At 42.4% G+C, this 7795-nt stretch overlaps 1 pseudogene; it reads right to left on the bottom strand.

The window, feature by feature from the left end:
• Window positions 1-2259: 2259 nt before the first annotated feature.
• Window positions 2260-3128, bottom strand: LOC129536003 (bifunctional arginine demethylase and lysyl-hydroxylase JMJD6 pseudogene; annotated as a pseudogene).
• Window positions 3129-7795: the final 4667 nt, after the last annotated feature.

The following is a 7795-nucleotide window of genomic DNA, read 5'->3' as shown; positions in this document are numbered from 1 at the left end:
CCCAGGGGGCGGGGTAGGGGGGTACTGTTGAACATACTGAGGAGGCACTTGGTTCCCAGCCAGTCTGTTCCCTGGCCAAGCCCCTCATCCCCTCTTCTTTAGTGTGTGTGGGAATAGGCTTAAGGGGAAGAGAAGGTAGAATCAATCTGAGACCCTCAGGGTCTCATTAGCATTTTTTACTTAGAGCCCCAGAGGTTCCAAGTGTGGACATCCCAACAGGCAGCTTTACTTCAGATCAATTAAGGCCAGACTGAGTTTTGCTTTTACTCTAAATGAATCTCAGGAGGTTAGTTAGGAAGATACCTCTAGGAACTCCCTAAGTGACATGCCTAAAGAGGATCAGGAGCAGCTGGGATTTATTAAAGGAGTGATCAAGGGGCACATGTCCAGGAGAGGTCCCTGAAGATCTTGTTCCAAACATCCTGAGTAGCCTGGCAATTCCAGGGCTGACTCTCCCTGCTATTGTAACTTAAAAACTGTCCCTGAAAGGCTCTCTCTAATCCCACCCTAAATCTTTCCTTTGCAGTCTCTTTTGAATTAGTCAGGAGAAGCTTATCTCTGATTTTGGGGTATCCCTGTGCATTTCTCTAATCTACCCCAATCACCAATAGCCAGATTTAATCCCTTCTGGAAACAAGACTTTCATCTCATTGTACCCTGCATTATGGATTGTCTGCAATAACAAAAAGTAAAAGCTATTCAACAATAGGTTAATTGTAAATAAAATACGGACCACCTATATAATGACATTTTATGCAGTCATCAAAATATTTATGATGAGTTGTTTACTCCATGAATACTTACGTAACTAATTTTAAGAAAAAAATCAGAATAAAAAATTCTATATATAATATGAAAAAGTTATGTGAAATTGCATTTTGGCAAAGAATAAATGAAAATATACCAGAATGAAAACCATGGAAGTATTATGTATATTTCCTACTTGTTATTTTTCTTTAGGGCCTCCCTGGTGGCTCAGATGGTAAAGAATTCACCTGCAATGCAGGAGACCCAGGTTCGATCCCTGGGTCAGGAAGACCCCCTGGAGAAGGAAATGGCAACCCACTTCAGTAATCTTGTCTGGAGAATTCTATGGACAGAGGAGTCTGGTGGGCGGCAGTCCATTGGGTCACAAAGAGTCAAACAAGATTGAGAGACTCACACACACACACACACACAGTTTTTCCTTAAACTTTTCTATAGTTTCAATAGTATGTATCACAATCATAATCAGGAAAAACACATTAAAATGGTAAGGGAGCCATTGAACACAGAGTTATGATTGTCTAACATAACACCAAAGAAAAATGACTGATCAATGTATTGGTTTCTTAGAGCTGTCATAACAAATTACCACAGACTAGGTAGTTTAAAGCAACAGAAATCTATTACCTCACAGTTCTGGAGGCTAGAAGTCTGAAAGCAAGGTGTTGGTAGGTTTGATTCCTTCTGGAGGCTCTGAGAAAGAATCTGTTCCATACAGCTCTCCTCTGGTGGTTGCTGGCAATCCCTGGCATTCTTTGGCTTGTTAGACACATTACTCCATGATCACATGGGCTTTTCTCTGTGTGTCTGTGTCCGAATCTCCCCCTTCTTATAAGGACACTAGTCATTAGATAAGGGTCCACCCTTATCCAGTATGACCTCATATTAACTTGATTATATCTGCTAAGACCCTATTTCCAAATAAGGTCACATTCACAGAGAGGTTGCTGGGAGAATAAACACCCAGACTTTACTCTCTGTTCTGTCTCTCATCTCTAGTCAAATGGTAGAACCCAAATGGAAACCAGAGGGCAAGAAAGCTTATGATGGGGGACCATACACGTCATCCTCTGGGCACTGAGCAGGGTGAGGAATAGATTTGTAAGGGTAAAGGAAGCTATCTAGAACACTGGATATTTATTTAGTGTCATGAATGTTTGCACTGAGGCCTTAGTTCTTCCCTAGAAGTTGTTGAGAGGCTGTTCCTTATCACCTGGGCCTTTTACTTTGCTTCATCAAAGTAATCTTCCCTGATAGCTCAGTTGGTAAAAAATCCATCTGCAATGCAGGAGACCTGGGTTCAATCCATGGGTTGGGAAGATCCCCTGGAGAAGGGAAAGGCTACCCACTCCAGTATTCTGGCCTGGTGAATTCCATGGACTGTATAGTCCTTGGAGTTGCAGAGTCTGACGCGACTGAGCGACTTTCACTTTCTTTCAACATTCTAACCTCCATCCTCTACCTCTTCATTGCTGTTGTTGTTTAGTTGCTAAGTCACCAGCCTCCTGGTACAAAGACAGTCTCTCCTGGTTTTTGTAAGATTTCCAGGGGGTTTGAACTGGGGTGGCCAGGTTGGAAGCTGCATCTGGGGATCAGTTCAGTATGATGTTAAACCAGGTAATAGCTTCATCTTGCTGGTTCCCTCCTTCATGGGTCACCTTGATGAGTTCTCTGGGCGTGCTGATAGGGAACAGGCACCAGCGCTTGTGGCCCTGAACTAAGGCATCCCAGACACTGATTCCCAGAGGGTCGATGTGGATTCCTGTTCCAGTGCTTGGTGGCTGCATCACAAACCACCTGTAAGGGGCCCTGCGCTTCTCCCTCGCATACTGCAAAAGGTCATTGGTGAAAAACGTGGGCACCTTGTAGTCTTCTCAAAGCTTCCTTCTTTTGGGGTTTTCCCCGTAGCTGCTGTCAGAGATGTAAGGGGGGCTGTCGTGAGTGCTCCCATGTACTCGATGTAGTATTCCATCTTCATCTTTACCGAGTACCCGTCCTTGCCCTCGCCACTCCTGAACTTCTGGTTCCGGTATATCCTCTTGAGGCGCTCCAGAGTCCACTTCTGCGCGGACTGGCCCTCTTGGGCACTCAGCAGAACCAAGGGCTTGTACGGTCTTTCATATCATTCCACAAATTCTTCCACCAACAGCTGTAAAGCTCTGTCCTTTCCAGATTGTCCACCACGGCCTCTAGGTTCAGTGGGAAGCTCTTGCAGTAGTTGTGCCGGATCCAGTCCAGAGAGTCCTTCCGCTCAGGCTGCGCACTCTCCTTACCTCGGGATGCGCTTCTTCTCTTGTCATTCATCCTGCAGGTCATCAGCTGGTTCCGCAACGGCCTCAGCGCAGCTCGCTTCCTGCCACCAATGCGCCTCCTCCCATGCTCCAGCGGTGGCACCAAAATCTTAATTTATTTTTAATTGGAGGATACTGAGATGGCTGGATGGCATCACTGACTCGATGGACATGAGTTTGAGTGAACCCCGGGAGTTGGTGATGGACAGGGAGGCCTGGTGTGCTGTGATTCATGGGGTCGCAAAGAGTCGGACACGACTGAGCAACTGAACTGAACTGAATTGCTTTATAGTATTGTGTTGGTTTCTGCCATATATCAACATGAATCAGCCACAGAAATGAAAACTTCTTAACATGAGCTAGAGCAAGGCATCTGAACTGGAGAGATCCTTGTGTATCTTCTAAATTGGACTTGGATATACAAATTAGGAGCAGATCGTGCTCCCAGCTCCTACTCCTAGCCTCACAAATTTAGACTCTGCTTTCTGCTATTACCTTGAAATTAGACCAACAGTATAAAAAAAAATTGGAGGGAGACATGGCAGAACATCCCAAGCCTGAGGTTGCTTTCTCTAGTCCCTCCTACAGTTATTCTCACCCTAAGCAGCTTCTTTCTCACAGAGGGCACAGCAGCTTCCATCACTATCCCAAGACAAGTGAGGAGGTCTGTCGGTTGGTTTTGGGGGCTGTATTTAGGAAGGGAAAGCGGGCATGTATATACCTGACTGGATGCTCACAAAACAGTAGAATTGATGATGCTTCTGTCAAGTATTTTTCTGGGGAATGTTGTTATATTTACATCTTCCTAAAGATGTGTGCCTACATTTTACCCTGAAATGTCTGATTGAAAGAGGCTTGCTATGGTGACCTGAGCTAACAGCGTAATAGGGGGCAATGGAAATGTGATGGTTAATTTTATGTAACAATTTGAATACGTCAAAGATACACAGATACTTGGTTAAGTGTTATTTCCAGGTGTGTCAATGAGGGTATTTCCAGAAGAGATGACCATTGGAGTTAAGTATGCTGAGTAAAGCAGACTGTTTTTCATTGTGGGTGGGCATCATTCGGTCTGTTGAAGGCCTGAAAAGAATAAAAAGGCAGAGAAAAAGAAAATGTGTGCTCTCTGACTGCTTGAGGTTTGGCATTGGTCTTCTCCTGCCTTTATCCCGGGACTTACATCATTGGTGTCCCAGTTCTCAGGCTTTGGATTTGCACTAGAACTATACCACCAACTTTCCTGGGTCTCCACCTTGCAGATGGCTGCTGCTGCTAAGTCACTTCAGTTGTGTCCGACTCAGTGCTACCCCATAGACGGAAGCCCACCAGGCTCCCCTGTCCCTGGGATTCTCCAGGCAAGAACACTGGAGTGGGTTGCCATTTCCTTCTCCAATGTGTGAAAGTGAAAAGTGAAAGTGAAGTCGCTCAGTCGTGTCCGACCCTTAACAACCCCACGGACTGCAGCCTACCAGGCTCCTCCGATTGTGGAATTTCACAACTTTCATAGTTGTATTAGCCAATTCTTTGTAATAAACCTCTTGGGATATATCTCTTTAGCTAGAGTTACTGTGCAGTGGAGAAAATGAAATAATCACTTTCAGGCACTACTGGACACTGACTCTGAACTGACACAAATCCCAGGAGACCCAGAACGTCACTGTGTCTGCCAGTCGGGATAGGGGCTTATGCAGATTAGGTGGTCAACTAAGCTTCAACTCAGATCCATCTCAGAAAGGGTATTGTGGGTCACCAAACCAGTTCTGTGGTTATTTCTTCATTTCAAGAACACATGCTCAGCAGTCGGCAGAATCCTCACATTAGTTCCCTGACTTACGGAGTGAGGGCTATTATGGTGGGAAGGGCAAAGCGGAAACCACTAGAACTGCCTCTTCCCAGGAAAATAGTAAACCTAAAAAAATACCACACTGCTGGAGGGATTGCAAAGATTAGTGCCACCATCAAGGACTTGAAGGATGGAGAAGTGGTGAGTTCCACTACATCCGTATTAAACTCATCTACGTGATCTGTGCAGAAATGTAGATGGGTCTTGGAGAATAAGAGTGGATTATCGTAAGCCTAACTAGGATGTGATTACAATTGCAGCTGCTGTACCACATGTGGTTTCAATGCTTGATCAAAATAACACATCCCCTGGTACCTGGTATACAGATATTGCTCTGGCAAATGCTTTTTTCTTGATAACAGTTAGTCAAGACCACGAGAAGTAGTTTGCTTTCAGCTGACAAAGCAAGCAATGCAGTTTCACAGTCCTAATACAGAGATATATCAACTCACCAGTCCTAATTCATAATTTAGTTTGCAGGGATCTTGATTCCTTTTTCTTTCTATTATATATTATACTGCTCCATTACATGGATGTTTTTATTGAACGTTTGTTTTATAATGATAGTAAGGATTTTCCCAGCAGTGTGTTTATCATATGATAGTCAAATGGACTGTGTATTCATCATCTGTGAAAAAAAGCCTGTTTTCATGTTTATGCATGAAGCTTTAGAAACCATGGAAATAACATAAACTCTAAAGACCTAGGTGGGACTTGTGGTAAAGAATCTGCCTGCTAAGACAGGAGGAGACAAAAGAAACATGGGTTTGATCCCTGGGTCAGGAAGATCCCCTGAAGGAGGAAAAGGGCAACCCACTCCAGTATTCTTGCCTGAAAAATTCCATGGACAAGAGAAGCCTGGTGGGCTACAGTCCATGGGCTGCAAAAAGTTAGACATGACTTAGCGACTAAACACACACACACACACACACACACACACACACACACACACACACACAGACCCCATGCACCCTCTTGCTTTTTTGCTTCTGCTACCTTAGTTCCTAGGGGGCAGCTACCCTTATTAATATTCTCTTCCACATACAGGTAAATGCATAAGTGGACTTAGGGCTCTTCTTGGGGAGCCGCACTATCTTTTTTTCTCTTTGCAAGCACACCTTGGGGTATAGGTTCCAAAATTTAAAGATGGGGACTAGGGGAAAGAGAGAGCCTTCATTCAAGACTTGAGCCTGAGCAACATTTGCTAACTCAGAATTTATAGGATAGTCCTATACTAGGAGTTTTTAGACACTGACTCAACTAATAAACGATTCCCATTCTGTCACTTTTCCTTACTTCTGAGTTTAGGATAAGGTCAGTCATGAATAGGCCCATTGAAATTTCGAAGGAACATCTATATTAAAGTGCCAGGCTAGTACTATCCTACAAGATTTACCACTCACTCCCCCAAATGAGACCTCCCCACAATCTTGGGGATTGCATCCTATTTAAAAATTTCTCATATTTTCTTTCCATAGATGGATTTTTTTCAAATACTAATAGTAGAAAGGCAAAAATCTAGAGAAAATTTTAAGTGTACAAAGATAAGTAAACTTGAAATTTAATACTTGACGAATGTGGGAATACTTTCTGACTCCTCTGCTGTTTGACAGAGAAAACAAATCTCTCTTTATAACCCTAGTATCAGTAGTTATTGTGTAAGTGGTGGAAAGGGGTCTAATTAAAAAGAAAAGAGTAGGCAACAAGCAAAACAGGTGAAAGCTGAATGGAAGGTGAAAAGTTTTTCTGAAAGGAAAGACAGGAGTGAGCAGAAGGGGCAGAGACTTTATATTGGTATGGACTTCCATTAATGATAAATCACTGCTCAATTATTTCTAGTAAATTCTTATAATTCTTTTTCAACTTCAGGTCATTCACTTTGATTTACACCAAATTGAAGTCAGCTCTTGCTTAATGAAAAAAAGCCAGCACAGATCATTATCCAGTGATATAATATCTCAACAGGTCTCCTGCTTGAGGCCCTCTTGATTCTGATTGAAACTTTTGCTTCTCCATTCTTTCTGAAAGAAAGTTATACTTAAAGTCCTTACATGTTGTCATATTTAATGGGTTCCCTCCTTTATACATCAATCATGGGGCTTCTGGACCACTGTATTCTCTAGAACTTTAAACACTTGACATTCAGCCTTATATTTATTGGGTATCTACTATGCCCCGGACACTGTTCTAGGTGCAGGAGGTGCAGCAATGGAGATAACAGACATGTCCCTTACTCTCATGGATTGTAGATTCTAGAGGATGGGGAAGTTACTACCAAATCAATAAGCAAACAAATAGGATATTATTCATATAACAATAAATGCTATACTACTTTATATTGGGTGGTCAGGGAATGACTTGAGACAAGAATGATGTGAAGGAGCAAATATGAAGATTTTGGAACAGAGGATTACAAGCAGAAAGAACAAAAAATGTGAAGTGCTAAGGTGGGAATAAACTTGGTAAGTTCAAGGAAAAGAAAGCCTAGTGTGACTGGAGCAGGGCTAGCAAAGCAGAGACAAGTGGTACAGGTGTCCAGAGGACACCAGAGGACAGTTCATGCAGGGAGTGTAGATCAAGGAAGGAGCTTGAATTTCATTTTACATATATAGGAAACAGAATTTTCTAGAGTAGGATTCATAAGAACTTCATCACAGAAAAAGTCAAATGAAGAAGAAATACAACAGCTGGCAAAGTTATGCTATCTAAGCAAAGATAGCTTATTGTGTCTAGTATCAATTATGAAATAATCTGCTGAGAAAGAATTCTTAAAAAAGAACTTAAAAATACATAAAAATGAGGATTTCTGCCCAAAGAATTTTATTGACATTAATTATATAATAATAAAAACATTAATATTCATGAATGAGAATTTTTCAACATATATTTTTACCCT

Source organism: Moschus berezovskii, chromosome 6 (genome assembly GCF_049115385.1).
Source record: "Moschus berezovskii isolate FMDL1 chromosome 6, NW_MosBer_1.0, whole genome shotgun sequence".
NCBI lineage: Eukaryota > Metazoa > Chordata > Mammalia > Artiodactyla > Moschidae > Moschus > Moschus berezovskii.
This window is presented reverse-complemented; position numbering and strand designations above follow the sequence as displayed.